This window comes from Vulpes lagopus, chromosome 2, assembly GCF_018345385.1.
Source record: "Vulpes lagopus strain Blue_001 chromosome 2, ASM1834538v1, whole genome shotgun sequence".
NCBI lineage: Eukaryota > Metazoa > Chordata > Mammalia > Carnivora > Canidae > Vulpes > Vulpes lagopus.
Window position 1 is genome coordinate 138,631,157 of NC_054825.1, and position 18,415 is coordinate 138,649,571.

General features: G+C 38.3%; 1 pseudogene; it reads right to left on the reverse strand.

Annotated features, from left to right (window-relative positions):
- Positions 1 to 868: 868 nt before the first annotated feature.
- Positions 869 to 5,391, reverse strand: LOC121478332 (annotated as a pseudogene).
- Positions 5,392 to 18,415: the final 13,024 nt, after the last annotated feature.

An 18,415-nucleotide genomic window follows, 5' to 3' on the forward strand; every position in this document is an offset into this window, starting at 1 on the left:
AACCAGAATGTAAACAATATTTGTGCAAAACCGCATTAATTGCTTTTACCAATTAATAGAGGAAAACCTAAGAACACAATGACAGTAATGAAGAAAAGCTACACTGAAAGAACTCTATTTTAGATTTCAAACAACATGAATCACATTCTTCCTTTTTATTTTAGAATTAAAAAAAGACTATTTAAAAAAAAAAAAAGACTATTTATTGATTTTTTCATGAGAGACACAGAGAGAGACAGAGACATAGGCAGAGGGAGAAGCAGGCTGTCTGTGGAGAGCCCAATGCGGGACTTGATCCCAAGACCCCGGGATCACACACTGAGCTGAAGGCATATGCTCAACCACTGAACCACCCAGGCGTCCCTGGATCACACTATTTCTAAAGACTGAAAGAAAACATCGACTGTGAGCAGCTCAGGAGAAACATATGACTCAGCGATTCTGCCAGTGAAGGTGGCTGACACTGAAACACACCATAGTTTCTCTCCACACCAGCCAGCCATCTTAAATGTTTGGAAACAATTGTAAGGGTTAAAACTGACTTAAATGTCTTTATTCTTGAAATTTGCTGATCATAAATGAAATACACCCTCCTCCCCCACCTCAAGGAGTGTTGCCTTTTTTTTTTTTTAAGATTTTTAATTTATTTATTCATGAGAGACATGAGAGAGAGGGAGAAAGAGAGAGAGAGAGAGAGAGAGGCAGAGACGAGACACAGGCAGAGGGAGAAGCAGGCTCCATGCAGGGAGCCTGACGTAGGACTCGATCCCGGGTCTCCAGGATCAGGCCCTGGGCCGAAGGCAGGCGCTGAACCACTGAGCCATCCAGGGATCCCCTCAAGGAGTGTTTCTTATGTTACTGGAAATCCTTAAAAGAATTGAATCATAGACTCTGGATTTCCTTACACTGATCCATTTACCTGGAATTTAAAGCTCATCTTCAATAAATTGAATGTAATTTTGTGCATTAACAGGTAGTTCTTTAAATGTCCTTGCATTGATATATCTGTGCTCCAATCTAGGAGAGTCTTACATTGAACTTCAATTTTATTTAAGACTTCTTGGTTTGCTAGGAAATGAGGTATAATTTCACCATCTAACTTGTAAGCAACTCCAACTTTGATTTCCATAAACATGCCCAAAATATTCAATTTGGAAGTGCCAATGCAGGAAATTCACTAATCATAGGAGCATATTTGAGCAAAATGAGGTCCAACTAGCTACACTTTCTTTTCCTTTCAGTGATTACCCCAAACTCTCCACCTTGTATTTGTAATAATTCTCCAATTTCATTGTTTTGCTAAGTAGGGAAGGCACCAGTGCCAACTTGAGTGTGTAAGCTTTCACAACCCCATCACATCTCCAGCATTTTGAGGGGGCATAGCCAACTGGGTATAGACACCTCCAACTGTACGATTCAAAGAGGCTACAAAAGGATAAGTTCCAAAATCTGTATCTAGTACTGCTGCATTCACATCTACCAAGATTTTCTTTGGTGGTCCCTGTAGGGCCCCCTTGAGGAAATAAACTCTATCTCTCACCATTGGTTTAATCCTTTTCATATAGCTCTTGAGGTTTTGTAATTCACTTTCAATCTTGATTTCCAGGGTGGGGTATATGATTTGTATTGGTTGGCCAGAACTTTGAACCTCTCAGAGAAGCCACCAAAGTCAGAAACAAGATCATATATCTGCAGTCCACTCCCAGTAGCTTTGGAAGAATAAACTAGGCCAATGTGCTTTTTTGTGGTTCTCACATTTTTCCTTGCTTATTCTTGTCTCTGTTGCTCCTGGAGACCATCAGTTGCTTGATGATAATTGAATACAGTGTTAGCACTGTCAGATATGATAGGCCCTTTTTTTCCCTAGCCTTCTAGACTTTTCCCTTTTTGGACATTTTCCTCTGCTTCCTCAATCTGGGAAGATGAATGCAGTAACATTTGGGTAATTATTCTACTGGGTAAAAGATGGAATAATACATACAGAATCTACAACTGTATGGCTGGCGTTATTTTCTCCTTTTCAACAGTGGCACACAATGTTGGTGTTTTGCACCAGCAGTTCTACCACCTTCCTTTTGCCTTTTTGCCCCACTGAGCACCCAGCATCTTGGTCACCTGGGTCCCCTGCCCCGAGTCACTCCCAGGGCGGCCACAATTGAGGTTGGAGAAAGAGGATGTAATGGGGTTGATCTCAGTGCCAGTGGCTCCAGTGATGAGAGGAGAGCTCAAAGGGGATGCAGGCAGCAAGGAGTGAGCAAATTGAATTGCTCTCTGGCCACCAGCCACATGCTGAGGGAGAAGGAGCCAAAGGTCTGCCTGAGTATTTATCTTTTTAACGATAAACACTTTTCTTCAAAATTTTCAATGAAAAATTTCAAATATGCAGAATTATTGAAAGACCAATACAATTAGCATCCTATACCATACCTACTACCTAGATTCAATGATTAACATCACATAAATTTAATAATTAGTAAATTACCATTTTCCTTAATGTATACACACATATATATATGGAAATTGGCTGTGTGTATATATGTGTGGAGTGTGTACATATGTGAAATATGTGTGTATATATGTATATATATATGGATGTTAGTGTGGAATGTGTACATATGTGGAATATCTATGTGTGTGTATATATATATGTATATATATATGCAAGTTGGTTACAGATGTTACGATACATCAGCTCTAATATTCAGCATGCAGCTCTTTAGAATGAAAACAGTCTTTCAATTACTAAACCATAATTACGCCTAAGAATATTAGCAATAATTTCAGTATTATCTAATATCAAGTTCCTAGTTGAAATTTCCTAGTTACCATCCATGTATCTTTTTATTTATTATTCATTCATTTCAAGTAATCACTACCCCCAACCTGGGTCTGTAGCTCACGACCTTGAGATCATGGAGCTACTCTTTGTGACCATTCAGTTTTCCAGAGAGAGGTTCTGGAGTCTAGAGCCTAGAAGAAGTAATTACGCCTGGTTGCTGGCACTCTTGGACTGAGGGAGGGAGCTCAATCAGGGCACATAGGCTTTCCCTTCATTCCCATTTGTAGTCTGAGACATCGTCACCATCACAACTCTCTGCCATGCCTGCATCTTTAAGTAATAATTTCTGTTCTCAGAGAATAAATCTCCTGTCTCTTTGGGGGCAGTTAAATATTGCCATCTGACTGCTCAACTAGAAGGAGGGACCTGGGACTTACTATTCCCCACAAGATTTTTCAACCAGTTCCTTTGTCACCTGCTTCTCCCACGCTGTAGCTGGTACTGCTGACTTATGATCTTTTTCAAGGGTCCTATGGGGGTGAATCAGCATTCCTCATTGATTTCTCCTTCAAAGGCACTTGGGTTTCAGCTTCCTTTAGCTCTGCCAAGTCAATTTTGACTTCTCCATCTGTTTTAAACCTCCTGAAATTTTATCGAATTATCATGTCCACTATTTTCCCTTCTCTGGTTCTTCTTGTTGCCCCTTGTCTTCAGCCCTGTACTGTGGGAGTTTTAGAAATAAGCAGAAGTGATGCCTGTATCCAGTCCTTCATATTTACACAAAGGCCTCCTCAAGCCGGCTTAAATCTTCACTATTTGGGAAAATGTGTTCTGTTTGTAAAATATGTGAAAATCCCCTAAAGACTCACCATTGATCCTACTACAAATTGTACCATAATTAGCTAGCCATTACCCTAGTGTTGGACATTTAGATGGCTTCCAATCTGAAATATGATAGTGACACAATATGAGCATTTTGTGCATGAATTATCCATATTATGGCTATTTTTCTCCTTAAATTGTTTAAATTTGCATTTCTTCAAGTGTTTTTTTTCCTCCCACATATATATGAGATCTGCATTTCTTTTGTGATTTATCTGTCATATATCATACATTATTATAATATTTATATATGTTAATTTGTTATACTTACAGCAATATATTTATGGTTAAGCATTTGCTTTTTAATTTTTGTTTACAATTGGGGGTGTAGACACTTCAAATTTTTGCACAAACACACTTGACTCTTCAAGTGATTTCTTCCATCACTTTTATTTTTTTTATTTTTTTTTTCTTCTATCACTTTTAAACTAAAAACTATATTCTCCTGTAGATATTTAGTAAATATTCTGACTTGGGAGTTAAAGATGATTTATTATTATAGAGGTTAAACCTAGAGTTCTCTTTTTGTATTAATATTAAAATATGTTTGAAAAAAAATAAAAATAAAATATGTTTGTTTTATAAAAATTTTAAAGTAGAATCCAAATAATATATTCATAATACAAATTGCATTATATATATGCAACTGCATAAAATATATATATAAGAAATTCTAGAAAGAAAATACAACAAATGATTCATAGTCACTGTCTTTGGGCACTAAAAATTTCTCTATGTTTCGGTACTATATTTTCTGTATTTCCTTAACTATACGGGCATTTTTTGGATATTACGAATGAAAAATTAAACCTTAATTTTCAAGATGAGTTTATTTATTTATCTTTAAATTTTTATTTATTTATTTTAAGTAATCTCTCTCCAAATGTGGAGCTTGAGCTCATGACACCAAGATCAAGAGCCACATGCTCTTTGGACTGAACCAGCTAGGCATCTTCCATCCTCCCCACCAACTTTTTAATAATAAATTATTTATTTAAAGACTACTTTGGAAATAAAGTTTACAAATAGTTCTGAGAAGCATGATTATTTTCTTAGTGATAAATTCTTAAAATTTTTTAATATAAAAAACTGTATATAATCAATGTTTACAACTTATTGAATTTGGAGCCAATTATATACCCATGAAACCAGCACTACAACCTATGCCATCAACATATTCATCAAATCCAAAAGTTTCCTCCTGCCTTCTTATGTTTTTATTATTCTCATTATTATTATTATTATTATTATTGACTTGACATAAGATCTAACCTTGTAGCAGATTTTTAACTGTCCAATATAGAATGGGGAGGTAACTAGTTAAGACACTAGTTAAGAGTTCTGAGACTGCAGCAGTGCATTCTGGGAAAAATATGGAGAGAGAAGATTTGGGGTAGAGGAAATAAATGACACTGAAGTGTGGGGAATTCCCAGCGAGGGAGGGAAGGAGAAAGTGGACTCAGTGAAGAACTAAGCAGAGAGGTGCCTGAGAGAGCTATCATGGCTTAAGTCCTCTGAAGAGAGGAAAGCCTAATGAGAGTAAGATGATGACCTGGCCAGAGCGGGTCTTCCTTGTCTCTGTGCTCATCTCCAAGACCATTCCTGCAGATGCTGCTAGGCACAGCTGAAGACGAGCATGTTGAGATGGAGAGAAAAAGTGCTTCATTTTTTGGTATATGACATAGGTGCATCACATTCCACTGGATTTTTGTGTAATTCACCAGACTCATGTTAGCACTTAACAGTTAGTCTTTTCAAGAGCAGTGAATGCAGCAAACTTAAAACGCCACAAAACCCTACTCCTTGGCTGTTCTTTTTCTTTCCCTTTCCAAGAAGAGTTATTAAGTAATTGAATTATAAGGCTATTGTTTCTCAAATTGAAAGTATAGTTCCCCTAAGCAGCTGCCTGGACCTTCCATTAGGAAGTGTGAATAAAACTACGGACCTCACCACAATTGGTGCTGAACTGTAATTCTACAAATTGGATATTTTGACTTTGCTTCTTCTAGTTTTTGCGCCCATTCTTGGTATTATCCTCTATCTTCCACCTTTACCACTTTAAGAGAATTTTATTGTTCGTTTAAAAAAGTTTTTATTCAAATTCCAGTTAGTTACCATACAGTGTAATTCAGTTTCAGTTGTACAATATAGTGATTCAACACTTCCATATATCACCCAGTGCCCTAATGAGAACTTTACATAGCTATATGCAGTGGTGGCTTGTGGAAAAAACCCACTGTGTTTATAGGGGATGGCCTAGAATGGAAAAGTAATGCTGGATTTATGAGGTTGTAGGATTTGTCAGGAGGACAGGGCAGAATGAGGAAGAGACCACAGAATGTCAAGGTTGTGACCATATCTTTGTTGAAGATGATATATGTCCTATCATTTGTCAAATATACTTTGTTACTTCACAGATATTTTAATAAAAATTATGTTCATATAAAAAATCAGAGATTATGCAATGTCTCTAGTCTTTTGGCCTAATTTTTAATAGCATCACTGGCTAGTTCTGTTAGATTACCACTGATTTCATTTAGGTCAGTGACATAAAAAGACATCCTAATGGTATAACCATCAGCCTTCAGGTCTCAATGCAGAGTATTCCAACCAGATTACCCCTGTGATGACTCTTGGCATTTTCTAAAGATGGCTTTTTAGTAATAAGTTGAACACATCAGTTTGCATGGCCTTCAAATCAATGCCAGTTAAACTGACCCAAGCCTAAATCTTGATTCTTGGTTTTCCATCCTAATGAAAATTACTGTGATGAAGGAACAATGATTCAAATAAACAAACGTTTACTGAGTACCAACTGTGAGCAAGACCAAGTGATGCCATTCTTGTTGCCTAGTTTTGAGTAGAATGCTCTGTGAGTGCTGATGCAGGGAACAGAGGCAGGCAGGGCAGAGGAAAGCTTGGAAATTTTTCAAGATTAATTAGCACAAAGGTGGGGCATTTGGGATATCTGGCACCAGATAGTAATCAACAGTACTAATTATACTCTCATATTAAATCAGTTATGGTGGATGAATTGGAGTTGATCAGCCAGTGTGGTTAAGGAAACTGCAGCTGTTATGAGTTTCTCTTTAAAATATATTTCCATGTCTCTATAGCTCATATATTGGTGGATTGTACTTCATTTTTATTTTTCTTAGAGAAAATTATCTCCATTTCCTCCCTCAGTTATGGTAGAAAGTTAAGTCACAAGAGTAAGATATGCAAACATAAAACTCACCTGCAATGATACATTCTCAGCCAAGTCAAGTAGTCAACACTGTTTATTTTCAGTTTCTTGATATTTATGTGAGGATGCTCACAATACTACAAAGGACATGTGACGGGTCTTGAGGCATAAGTTCTAAATTATGTCAGTTAATTATTAGGAGAAGACACTATAATGTGTTCTGTTCATTAATATTCCAATTGAGAAGTGAGATGGCATTTGAAGCTGAGTAGGACTGGCTGGTGGGATCAAGAATGGATATTTTATCTTTTGAGCTCACATCTTTCTGGTAGGCTCAGGTGAGTGCCATGTGAAGGCTGGTGTGATCTTTTTTTTAATTGCAGATTTTATTTTTGTTTTTAAAATAGATTTATCAACTGTAACTAGGCACTGAGAAGATATTTGTGCCGTTTTTCAGGAAATTCACATGATAGGCTTTAAAACATTTTGTTGTACATGATAAGCATTCAACACATTCAGTATTCTTGGATAGAATATAAAAATGAAAAATGTACCTCTCTTTCTGACTAAGAGTGTTTTTAGTAAGTGGACACATATAGTTATATATGATGCATCTTGGAGAATATTCAGTCTTCTGTGTTTTCTATAAATTGGTAGTTAGACATAGCATCTGTCAATTCTAGAGGATTGATCAAATTTGGGTTAAATTATTTTTGGCATGAATATTTCCACAGATAGTAGTGAGTGTATATGTATATGTATATACATATATATATATATTCATAGGATGCTTAGTTGTTTCTCTTTTCTTCTATTAGCAATTATTGATATTTGCCTAAAACTCTTAATTCATTAGACATTGCAAAATGTTGATATTTTAATTGCATCTTTCTTTATTAACTGGTATGTTTCTGTAAAGAGAATTTCCCCTTATCAACTCTTTGGTTACCCTGAGATATAGTTTATATGGGAAAGTCAGGGAAACACTTAATTTGGGGGCTGAATAGGGCTGGATGGTTTTTAAACTAATAAGACATTCTGATTTATGCTTCAAATAGTCAATAGTATCTGAAGAAATTTAAAAATTGTGAAGATGAAACTCTTTTCTATTTACCCCAGTATTTTCCTATGCTCTTAGTTTCTTCTTCAGGGTTTCTATCCAGTATCATTTGCCTCCAGCCTTTAGAATTTCTTCTAGTGGAGGTATTTGCAATGACTTCTTTCAGGTTTTATTTATTAGAACATGCCTTTATTTTACTGAAGTTTATGAAGGATATTCTTGTGGGTTATAGAATTCTAGCTAGGTAGTTTTTTTCTTTCAGTACTTCAGTGATATCATTTCATTGTCTTGTCATCCCTTTCTTCTGATGAGAAAGGTCAGGGATCATTTGTAACATTGGGCCCCTGTACATAACATGTCCTTTTCCCTGACTGCTTTGAAGTTTATTTTCACCTTTAACTATGATATGCCTAGTTATTTTTATTTTTTTAAATATTGCTTGAGGTTTGATGATCTTGTATTTATTCTGCTTGATGTTGATGTGTTTGATCAATTTTAGAAAATTCTTGATCTCTATCTCTTTAAATATTTATTTTGTCTCCATTTTCTTTCCTTTTCTTCTTCTGAGATTCCAATAGCACGTATATTAGACTGTTTAGTATTGCCTCTCAAATCTCAGATGCTCCCTTCCAGATTTTCCCATAATTTTTCACTTTTGTGTTTCCTTTTGTATAATTTCTTTGTATAGTTTTCTATTTTCAAGTTATAATTCCTTTCCTCTGAGTGTGCAATCTATTGTTAGGCTGATTAAGTGAATTCTTCATTTCTGGTATAATTTTTACTTCCAGCATTTCCTTTTGTTTCTTTTTATAATTTCCATTAACCTGCTGAAATCTTTCATAGGCTTATATGTATTGTCTACATTGTCTAATAGATGCTTTAACATATGTATCATATTTGTTTTAAAGTCCTTGTCTGGATTCCTTCATCTGAGTGTTTCTTCTTTTTGTAACCTGTAATTTCTTACTGTGTACCAGCCATTTTAAAAAATTAACAGTAGAGATAGAGATAAAGAACATTTACTCTAATAAAAAGATACACTATTTTTTCTTTCAGGCTGGTAAGAAGAGAGTACTAATTTGTAATTTTTTTGGGTCTAGGCTTTGTTGCAGCTTTAGCTTGATTCAATTCTCTAGTTTCAAATATTTGGTACTTTCTCTTCAGAAAGGACTGGAATCTGAGCACTGGTGAGATCCCAGAAATCTCTTTACTGTACAGATGAACTATCTGAGTTTTGAGCTGTGGAAGATCTCTCTTTGCTTTGTAGCCTGGTTGTTAGCTTTTTGAGTCTTTGGGGACTTTTCTTTGCTTTCTGGTTCTGTTCCTCGTGTTCTGTGTCTGTACAGGCGCAGGATAGCAGAGCTATCAGAATCTTTGGAAGGCTGCTTCAACATGCCCAAGAAGGCTAGAGTAACCGAGAGGCATTTCTCTCAGGTTTTTTTTTTTTCTGAAAAAGCAGGAGGAACACTGTAACCAAAGGCATTGGGGTGGAAGTAGACTAATTTGTTCAGGGACCGTAACACACTGGTCTGGTTGGTAAGGGGTGTGCAGATGGAGAGGAGTCAGGGTGTTGAATCAATGCTTAAGATATTGGTTGGGACCATATTAGAATAGGCTTGGATGTTAAGACAATAACTTTGTACTTTTTGGTAGTAGGAAAACTTGGCATGATAATGACCAAGAAAATTACATGCTGCAAAAGGCAATTTAGAAAGATTAATATTGCCACATTATGCATGATGATGGGAGAGCCAGTCTTGAGCCAAGGAAATCAACAAGGTAATTATTAAAATATTTCACGCACAAGGTGATAAGAATTCCCATCAGGAGAAGCAGAGAAAATGGTCCAACTTTTCTGAAGAATTTTCACCTCTATGAGCTATTCATACTCATGCTTCCTCCGCTAAAAGCTTCTGGCACTTATGTGTGCTTTTTTCTTCTTCTTCTTCATGAGCTGCTGTGACTTATAAAGAAGAAACAGAGTAATTCATGTTATGCTAGCATGGAGGGGGAAGATTTTACTCAAATATAGGTAAAATATCAAAATAGAATTCAATATTATGCCTCTTGCTTTCATCAGTGTGAGGAGAAGAAATTACTCCTGGAAATCATCTTTTGTTAGGACTTCATTCATTAAGATTCCAGTGACTCCTAACTTTTGGGGGGTTATAGGTGTGCCTCAGTGATGATCCATTGCAATATGCCAAAGTAACAAATAACCTTAAGATTTCTGTGGCATGAGACTTTAAACACTTTTTTCCCCCGCTTATACTACAGATCTATTTTGAGTTGGCAGGGGGCACCAGTGGGTTGTAAACTCTTAGGAGCTCAAACTAATGGAGCTGTTGCCATTTCAACCATCATCAACCACTGTATCAGAGGGAAAAGGAAAGTGATGAGCCCTGTTTCTTAAAGCTTCTGTCTGGAAGTGCCATAAATTGCTTCTCATATTTCATGGCTCAGTTACATGATTATACCTACTTCTAGAAGTGGGGAGGTGTTATCCATGGACCTGGCAGAGAGAAAGCCAGAAGATATGTGATCAGTCCTAATGACTATCATAGAATCACTTTAATAATCTCATTAAAACTGTGGACTGGACCCTGAGGTGCCTGGGTGGCTCAGTTAGTTGAGAATTTGACTCTTGGTTTCTGTTCAGGTCATAATCTCAGGATTGTGAGATTGAGTCCTGCATCAGGCTCTACACTCAGCAGGGAGTCTGCTTGAGATTCTCTTCTCTCCCTCTCTCTTTTCCCCTCCCCGGCTCTCCCCCTCTCTCAAATAAATAAATGAATCTTAAAAAAAGAACTATGGACGCTCCTTCAAAAAAATGTACACATATACATATTTCAGTACTTCCATTTCTATTTCAAATGGTTCATAAGCATCCTGAAGCTTACTCATTGATTCCCAAAAAGTTCAATTATAGATAAGAACCTTAGTTCTAAATCATATATTCATTGTGATTTTTCTACCAGTACTGATCTGTTATTTTCTCCAACTCCTTAACCCCAATATCTCTTGAAAACACATAAACAAACAAACAAACAAACAAACCCAGTCCTCTTACCTATTATGTAGGGTGCTATGGGGATCTAAACAGTGTCAGATTTTCGGAATATGTTCTAGAGCAACATAAACTGGTACAAGAAAGCAAGCACAGTCACTTCATAGCAATGTGATTGGGGCAAGTTACTTAATATTCTGTGTCTTTATTTTGTCTCTAAGTAGAAATTTTAAAATCTTTACAGAGTTCTTGGACATTTGAAGGGACAAATATTCAGGGGTGAGGGCAAAATATTCTTTACCCATAACAAGCTTGCAAAGTTGGGTGGTCTTGTATACATAAGAGTGGAGAAATGATAGTAACAATGGAATCATAAGTGTTACTAGAAGAATACCACAATAGCATAGGTTGTGCCCCTCCTGCTGATTTATGGCCTAATTGTAGACGAAGGCATATGACAACATTGAATATTGAAATAAATTGTGATGTTGGCATGGGTAATTGCCAATGATTACCTTAGGAAACAAATGTTTTGAATTCAGAAGAGAAGGAGATTGCTATAGGTGGTGGGATCTTGGGAAGAAATTATGGAAGAGGTGAGATTTGAACTTTTGGGGGGACAAAATTTGGCTTCATGGAGTGATGGAGGCAGATGTTTTGGTTGGAAAGAATAATGGAGCAAAGCCATGGAATTAAATGACACAATGTATGTTAACACTTTAGGCCTTTGGCCCTAGTCACATCTATGGTTTATTCAGCATCTGGAAAGAGCCTAAAGGATTGCAATAGCCAAACCTGGGCCAGGGGGTGGGGAACAGGGGGTTTAGGCACTGGGGCATATGATACTGTGTTTTACAATAAGAAATAATGTATTTGGTTTTTATCCCTGTTTCTGACACAGAAGCCCTAAAACCCTTGGAATCTCCTAAGTGATAAGGGTGATTAGGTGTCTTAGTATTCATAACAAGCTCCTTTCAATCACACATGAGTTTATGTTAATGAGGTGACTTTCAGAAAGCATTAAGGATGGGAGTCGGTGGTTGCCAGTGGAACTAACTCAGTGATTAGAGGGTCCAAACTGAGTCCCACTCCCCAATCTCTGGAGAGAGCAGAGGGGCTAGAGATTGAAATCAGTCACCAATGGCTAATGACTTAATCATATCTAAGTAATGATGCTTCCATAAAAATTCAAAAGAGTAGGGTTTGGAGAGCTTGTAGGTTGGGGAACCATAATGCTTCAACATGCCACCATGTAGGTCTCAATCTCCATTAGGACAGAAGCTTTTTTGTTCAGGACCTTGCCCTATGTATCTCTTCATCTGGCTGTTGATTCATATCCTTTAATATCCCTTATAATACACCAGGAATCTAGTGAATAAATGGATTTCTTGAGTTCTGTGAGGCACTCTAGCAAATGAATTGAACCCAAGGAGGGGATTGTGGGAACCTCTCATTTATAGTCAGTGTGTCAGAAGCACAGGTAATCTAGACTTGCCATTGATGTCTGAAGTGGGAAGCAGTCTTGTAAGGCTGAGACCTTACTCCATACCTGTGGGATTTGACATTATCTTCCAGTAGAGAGTATCAGAGGTGAGTTGAATCATAGGATACCCAGCTTGGGTGGGAGAACCACGTGGTGGCATGGGGAATAGTCCCCCTCCCCCTATAAACACACTTGGAATTGAGTGACAAGAACCTTTAGGGTACTTGGAAGAGGTTTAGATTACAGGGGGGAATGATAAGATCCTGAGTGGGTAATAGGAAAGGGATAAGGCCAGACCTAGGCATTGGTGCAGTTTGATTGTCTAACTCAACCTCTGCTTTCTGTTTCTGGTTAGCACCACTGTCCCCCAGGGAGCCAGTATCTGAAAAGTTATCTTAACTCTTCTAGGAATCTAAGAATGATCTGAAACCTTCCATTCTGGGAGTATTTGAATTTTATGCGGACCCAAATCATAAGCTAAGGTCACATATCCAAATGATGGACAGATGAAGTAGTTTCAGTGGTGACAGGTATTTGGGCAACTTTCCAGAGCTATGCACCTTGTTCTGTAGCTACTCCTGCTGACGCTGCCCTACACTTCTTTGACATGCTGAGCCTTGCTCTTCCATCACTGGACAAAAAAAAAAAAAAAAAAAGGCACAAAGAAGCAGAGAGGCCCTCTACACTTGGGTGAATTGAACACTTGTCTCTTATACCACTCAGCAGCAGTCATTATGGGTGAGAGGCTCAGAAAGCAACACTGAGCAGAGTGCTGTACTCCAGCTTCAGAGAACCTGCTTGGTATCAGCTTCCTTGAGTTCACCTGTAGTGAGGATTAATTGATTGATTGATTTATATCATTTAGTTCCCTGTTGAATTCCAAATCAGGCATCCTTAGCAAAGAGTCTACTGGGGTACCAAAAAGTAATTAATGCCTTTTCTACATCTGATTGCCCCCAAATGATTATTTTGAGGTTGCTTATTGTCAGGGTTTTTTTTGCTCCTTTTCCTGTATCTTTCGTTAAGAAATAATGGAGGTCTGTAGGTCTAAGTTCTCTAAAAGGCATGTGGAACACTGAGTCCATCAGACTTTAGTATAAAAATTTTGTCTTCTCTCTGATTTTTCTAGTCTAGCAATAGGTCTTGCTAGGAGCCCTGAAATTATAAGGTGGTCAAGCATTCATTAACTTTTTTTTCTTGCACATAGTTCACTTTAATATACTTGACAAACCATTTCAACTGCCTTAGTATTTTGATGGGAGTGAGCCCAGTGTATGCATACAATAAAATCATACAGACTTCCTACACTTCTCTTCTGCTTTAATTAATCTTGTAGTGCATTTAAAGGAATAAGTTTGCTTAAGTAAGAGCGGTGCAGAAAAGCGTTTTGAATACTGACTTCAAATTCACTTCAGGACTCTGAAGGGTACCCACCAAGCTAGAGGACGATGAAAATTCTAGGTGACATTGATTTATGAGAAGGCTGCCCACTTCCCTAAGAGCATCTCAGTTTCCCACTGGGTAATTTCTGCTCCACTGTAGATGGATGGATAAATCCAAAGGTCAGGGGTGATGTGCTAGTGGAGCTTCTGCTATGTGGGAGGAAAAATCAGGAGAGGCAAGCATTACTCTAACACCGCTGTTCTCCCTATGGCTGCCATTGCTCCAGTTCCTCTAACGTGCCAAACACATTCCACCTTCTGAGACTTTGCCACTGATGTTCTTGGGTGACGACCCAGATGGTCTGTAATGTAAGTGCCAGGAGAGCAGAGATATCGTCTACTCAGTTCTGGTGTATCCCTAGTGCCTCTCTTGTAGTCCACACACAGAAAATGAAAGCCACTGAATGAATGAGCCTGTCTCTGGTACAGTTAGGGGCAGGTAGTTAGCATGGGTGATTGGCAGAGGGTGACTTAAGCTTGACAGATTAGGCCCTTTCCCTGGGATTTTGACTCTTAGTGAAGGCATCGAAGCAGTAAGTGGTAGGTCATTCATTGTTGCCCCCCCCCAAAAGTGCAATGAGAACATATTGAAACTGGTCCTGTGTGTGGCTTATGGAATCAGCCTCATTGTTTTATAGACCACACTTAATATTTTACCCCCTCAAATACCACCTGAATACAGCTGGACTATTTAATCATGGGACTACTTACTATTGAATGATTCTTCTCTGTTTTTGGTTTTGTTTTTGTTCTTCGTGGCTTGTTACGGGACAGATATCCAATTCCTATATTTTGAAATTTTGGCTAGTGTTTGTTTTTACCTTATCTTTTATTCCCTGGCTCAGAAAGAACACTGTTTACTGTGTATGTATTTTTTTCAGTAATTGGATTTTTATATCATCATTTACAGCTAATGCCAACCTTCAATGTCCTGTAGAATAAAGGTTGAAGATGGCTGGTATAGAAACCAAGAATTTGGGGGTTTTCACCTCTCATGTCCACCGGAGATGGCAGTCAGTCCCTCTGACCTAAATATTGTTTATGGCCTGAAAAAAATTTGTTCCAGAATAATCAGAGGCTAAAACCCCCAGAATTGCCTTTTTAGGAATATGTACTATGGATATTGACCAGTTTTTTCAGTAGTGTTTCCCCAGCCCAACAGACTGTTCCCCACATTGGTACCTATGAAAATGTGTGGTGCCCGTAAACACTAAGCGTTTTGTTTAAATATTAAACTTTAAAGTGCTACATCAATTTTTAATGTGCAAACTATCCTTGAAAGGCTCTGTTAGGTTGCTCTTCTCTTCCCTATCAGGAAAATACTTGAGGGTTATTAGGCGAGCTCTCAGGTTACAAAGAAAAGGCCTACTCCCCTGCAAACCCTCCTCAGAGTGTCTCTGAAAAACCAATTTGTAAGCAGAGGGCAGGCTGGCTCTGAATCACTTAAAGCCTCTATTTCCAAAACTGCTTTAACCAGTCAAATCCTCGGGAAGTTGAAAGCCCAGGCACTTCTTCAGTCAATGAAACTTAAGGCTTACCTCTTGCAAAGAATTGCTAACTGGAGGAGAATCATCTAGAACATGCCAGCACAGCAGTTTTCATTGGTGGAATTAGGGGCCCTAGTGGAAATGTCTCTGTAGTGAGTGACACCCTTGTTTCTCCCCTAAACATGTCACCTGATGAGTTTCTGCAACATTTGAATGAGGAGTTGTGTCTTGACTCAGCTGGATTTCTGTGTTAAGTGTTGTTGTAGATGGCATTCCCCATTTCCTTATCTTATATGGGACATGGATTTGTAAAGAACAGGGTCAGACAAAGGCCAGGACCATGATGCCTGACCTGGAACTTGGGTGGTAATGGTGAGGAGTCATGAATTTGGTTTACTTCATTCATTTGACCATTCATCTGTTTGTTTATTTGTTGAAGTAATTATGGAGCACCCTAAGGCCATAAAACCCTGGCCATGCCGCAGGACTGTGGAGCAGCTAGTGTGTTTGAAATATAGTGAGATATGAGGGGAGTGCTATGAAATAAAATTGGACAGTCACTGCATGGTCAAGTTTGGAGGTGGTTCTGTCATTGGGTTGGGCACCTATTAGAATAGACTCAGCATTTCTGCTCCTCTGAGTGTAGATAGGCTCATATACCACTTGAGCTTTAGAATGTTCTAAAAAACATGTCTGGGGTATAGCTCTAGGCCTTCTTGGGCTGTGCTTTTAAGACTTTGCTGCCACGTCATGTGGGATACAAGCATGACAAAAGGAATTGATTTTTTTTTTTAATTTATTCAGAGGCAGGCACACAGGCAGAGGGAGAAGCAGGCTCTATGCAGGGAGCCCGATGTGGGACTCGATCCCTGGTCTCCAGGATCACACCCCAGGCTGCAGGTGGTGCTAAACCGCTGTACCACCAGGGCTGCCCGACAAAAGGATTTGAAATTGAGAAATATAGAAGATAGAATTGCTTGAAAGCTGGCTTCAAGAAGGCTGGCTTCAAGTGGAGCTTCAAGAACCAAGGATTTCATAATGATTTGCAGCTTCAGTACAAACGGAATTATCAATAACACAGAAAGGAAAGAAAATTATATGCTTTGGATATTGGGTCTAATCTTTGTTAACTACCCAGAAGGATTGATTCTGGTTGAAAATTTACTGCTTCTTTATTATGTACATCTGTTAGCTTCACTGTTTGATAAGGTAGCCACTAACCACATGTGGCTATTTAAATTAAAATTAAGTATAATTAAAAATTACTTCCTTGGTCACATTAGCCACATTTCAAGTACTCAGGAGCCTACATGTGGTTAATGGCTATTGTATTGGGCAACACAGATACAGACCATTTCCCTCATGGCAGGAAGTTCTGCTGGACAGCACTATGGATGACAACATGAGGTTAAAAAACTAGGGTAATACATTTCTGTGATGTGCCCTCTTCCATTTCCCTCAGTGGGTATTCCAAACCTTCAGCTCACTTAAGCTTTGTACCCTAGTTCCTCATCACTTGCAGCAGCTAGTTGTGACTCTTAACATGGAAAACAGATAAGATTAGCTGTTGACCTTTTTACCTTTTGGCCCTCTATGCCTTCCACCTGCTTCCTTGCACCTGCACCTATTTATCATCCTCTCTTAGGGGGGAAGCCACCATCCGTCCTGTTTACTATGAATCCGTCCATCTGTGCACTAGAATCAGCTCTTCTGTGTCTTCAAGAACCAGGCTTTATCCATCAACTATCTCCCATATACCAGATATATATATATATATATATACACACACACACACACACACACATATTTAAATACTTACAGATTCATAAGTTGGAAAAAAAAAAGGTAAAGGGAGTCTTGTGTACCCTTCACCCAGTTTTCTTCAATGTATGATAACATCTTGCATAACTGTAAGCCAGTATCAAGAGCAGGTCGTCGACATTGGTACAACCCCCACACTTTATTCAGATTTTACCACTTATGTATGCTCTCAGTGAATAAGTGTGTGTGTATAACTTATATAACATCTAAGAATGTTGATAATATAGCATGTAACCTTTAAAACCTAGCTCTTTTCACTCTGCATAATTCCAGTGAAATCCATACCAGTTTGTTGTATCAGTAGTTTGTTGCTTATATTTGCTGAAAACTATTCCAATGGTATGGGAGTGCCACGGTTTGTTTAACCATGCACCCATGGGAGGGCATCCGCCCTCCACCCCTGCTCCTGGTTTTCCAGGGTATTATAAATAAAGCTGCTATAAACATTCACGTTTTTGGGTATACATAAGTTGTTGTTTCTCTCGGATAAATGCCCAAGGTTTCAATTGTTCAGTTGAATGGCCAGTCCAGGTTAGATTTGTTAATAAACTGTACCCTGTTCTCCAGAGAAATGGAGATGTCTTTGATGAAATATCTTGCCCATTTTCTTTCTTTTTTTAAAGATTATTTATTTATTCATGAGAAACACAGAGAGGCACAGACATTGGCCGACGGAGAAACAGGCTCCCCACAGGGAGCCCAATGTGGGACTCGATCGAGAGCCCCGGGATCACGCCCTGAGCTGAAGGCAGACGCTCAACCACTGAGCCACACAGGCATCCCTCTCGCCTGTTTTCTAATTGGATTATTTGTTGATTGCTCTATTTTGAGAGTTCTTTATCTATTCTACAAAGTCTTTGTTGGATATATGGTTTGGAAATATTTTCTCCCAGTGTAGCCTGCCTTTTCATACTCTTCAGTTTTTGGTAGAGCAAACAATTTTTTTAATTTTGATAAAGTCTCTCTCCTCTATATTCAACCTACATGTTTAACCCACTTTACTGATTTTTTTCCCTCAGTGCAAAAACTGCATCATGGTGCTCCCACCTTGAAAACTGCACCTACCTTGAGACATGTTTCTTCTCCTATTGTCATATTGGCTAACAGTGCTGTAATCTAGCCAGTGCCCAAAATAGACACCTGGAAGTCATTCTTGACTCCTCCAACCTGCCAGCTTCTTCTTCTAGCCACCCGCCAAAATCTTGTCTATTTTTACTACATATTTCTCAAGCCCATCCTATTTTGTTGTGTTATCCCTAGTGCCATT